The sequence below is a fragment of the Phoca vitulina genome, unplaced genomic scaffold (assembly GCF_004348235.1).
Source record: "Phoca vitulina isolate PV1807 unplaced genomic scaffold, GSC_HSeal_1.0 scaffold3, whole genome shotgun sequence".
In the NCBI taxonomy this organism is placed as follows: Eukaryota; Metazoa; Chordata; class Mammalia; order Carnivora; family Phocidae; genus Phoca; species Phoca vitulina.
Genome location: NW_022589706.1, coordinates 14,876,685 through 14,879,697, shown reverse-complemented (window position 1 = coordinate 14,879,697; position 3,013 = coordinate 14,876,685).

Here is a 3,013-nt window from a genome sequence, read left to right as displayed (position 1 = left end):
CACCACCACTCTTCTGAAACAGCTCACATAAAGGTCATCAATGGCCTCCATCTTTCCCAATCCAGTGGTCAGATGTCTGCCCCATCTTACTTCTACATTCATTTTCTATTGTCGCTGTAACAAGTTATTACACACTTAGCAGCTTGAGGCAACAAAATGTATCTTATAGTTCTGTATGACAGACGTTTGACAGGTGACTCACCAGGCTAAAATAAAGGTGTCAGCAGGACTAAATTCCTTTCTGGAGGCTCTAGGGAAGAATCTGTTCCTTTGTTTATTCAGATTATTTGCAGAGTTTGGTTTCCTGCGGTTGTAGAACTGTTTGCTTTGCTGGCTATCAGCTAAGGGTTGTTCTCAGTTTCTAGAGGTCACATTCACTCCTTTGCTCGTTGCCCCTTTCCTCCATCTCCAAAGCAACAGAAGATGGGTCCCTCCCATGCTTAGAATCTCTCCTTCCTCTTCTTTTATCATATCAATCTGACTGTTCTGCCTTCCTTTTCCATTTTTAAAGGCTATTTGATTACACTGGGACTGCAAGCATAATCCAAGATAGTCTCCCCATCATAAAGTCTGTGAGCTTAATTTCATCTGCAAGGTATCTTTTGTCACATAATGTAGTAGATGTAGGGAAATATCCAGAGAATGAAGATCATGGAGCCAAAGTCCTGCCTACTACACTGGGCTTCCTAGAAACATTGAACATTTTTTTTTTCTTGATATGTCTACTGTTCTTACCAAGGGACTTGGTGTTTTTTGTTTTTTGTTTTAAGATTTTATTTATGTATTTGACAGAGAGAGGCACAGCGAGAGAGGAAACACAAGCAAGGGGAGAGGGAGAGGGAGAAGCAGGCTTCCCGCTGAGCAGGGAGCCCAACGCGGGGCTCGATTCCAGGACCCTGGGATCATGACCTGAGCCGAAGGCAGACGCTTAACGACTGAGCCACCCAGGCGCCCCAAGGGACCTGGTTTTGATGGTTGGTGCTTCTCTGTTGCCTTCACTGGCAGATGAAAGGATACCAAGAGGATGCCAGGGACTAGTTCTCACTCATGGATGAAGTGATCTCACCTAATTCCATGGTTTTATTTTTTTATTTACTATTATTTTAAAAAAGATTTTTTAAATTTATTTTGAGAGAGAGAGAGAAAGCATAAGCGGGGGAGGAGGGACGGTAGGGGCAGAGGGAGAGAGAGATGCAGGCTCTCGGCTGAGCAGGCTTGATCGCAGGACCCTGGGATCATGACCTGAGCCGAAGGCAGATGCTTAACCAACTGAGCCACCCAGGGTTCCTAGTTCCATGTTTTTAAATAACATCTCTATGCTGATGACGCCTAGATTTACAACCCCAGCCCTAAGCTTTAGTTGTAGGTTTAGCTGGAGATATCCTTGCTATCTCCACTTGGAGATGACAAGCATCTCAAACTTAGCATGACTAAAATAGAACTCTTAATTCATCTTAATTCATCCCCTCCAACCCATCCATCACAATCCTACCCACCTTAATAAATAGTTCCACCATATACCCAGTTGGCCAGATGTCCCATTTCTCTCTCCTTTCCCAAACTTCTTTTGAGACAATCCATTAGCATGTCCTGTGGGTTCTGTCTCAAAACTAGATCCCAAATCCAATTCTATCTCACCTGCTTATTGTCATCATTCTGGATTGAGTCACCATCACTTCTCATCTGGGCTACTTCAGTAGCTTCTGTACTAAACTCCCTGCTCCCATTTTTGCCTTTCCCCTGTGTAGTTGATCCTCTAAAGGTAGCTAGAGTGGCTTATTAAAAAGTAAAACAGAAATGTTGCTCCCTTGTTTAAAATTCTTCAGTAGATTTCCATTGAGATTAGAGTAGATCCAAACTCCTTACAATGACCCATGGGTCCTACACAATCTGGCCCCTGCCTACTTTAATGACCTCAACTCAGCCCACGCCCCCTTGTTCACTACCTCCATCCATGCTGGTCTTTTCCTATTGTTACCACACTCATACGAACTTCATTCCTTATGCTCACTCTTTTATCTGCCTAGAATACTCTTTTCTAGTCCTTAAAACGGCTCCATATTGCAATGCACATTCTAAATAAATGACTTTTATATGGTGCTGTTTCCCCAATAGGTAGAATACATAGGCTGGGAATCAGAAGGTGGGAGAAGGAGATCCCCACCTTCCTTCACTTCTAATGGTCCATTTTGGGAATTTGTACTTCCCATTCCTGAAATTCTGGATTCTGAATAGTTAAGAGTCCTAAAAGGAAATACTTCCACCATGGCTGTCAACTGCGCTCTTGAAGCTCTTCATGCCAAGGAGGCTTTGCCTTGTCTAATGCAACTTCTAAGAGAAGACTTTCTTAACTACCTTCTCAGTAGAATCCCTCCCACTTCTAGCACTTCTAGTCATTCTCTGTCATACTATCCTGTATTATTTTCTTCACAGTACTCATCAATATCTGAAATTATCCTATGAATTTCTTGCTCATTGTTTGTTACTCTCCACTGGAATATAAGGGCCACAAGGGCAGGGATCTTTTCTATTTTGTTCATCACTATAGCCTTAGCATCCAGAGCAGTTCTTGACATATAGTTGGCGCTAAGTAAATATTTGTTAACTGAATGAATGAATGTATATGTGAGATGTTCAACTTTCTGACGAGCCATCTAGAAAGTGTTTGGAGGTTGTTCATATTGAAAATAAGGAAGCCAACTCTAATATCTTAAATTAGGCTTCTTGAGAAGCAGACTCTGTTATTGAGATTAGCACACAGGAAGTTTATGAGGGAGTACTCTGGGGATCAACACCAGTGGAAAAGAAGGGAAGAAAGTAGGATTGAATAGAGAGAAAAGTGTGGCTGTGATAGTCCCTCAAAAGGCCAAAGTCAATCCCAGTGGGGACCTCAAAGCTAGGATAGCTCTTCCAACTGGGTCCAGATCACAGTGGGTGGCACCAAGACTTATATTCCCATAATAATCGGTTATTAGACATAGGCTACCCTGGGTAGGAGGTGTGCAGACACCAG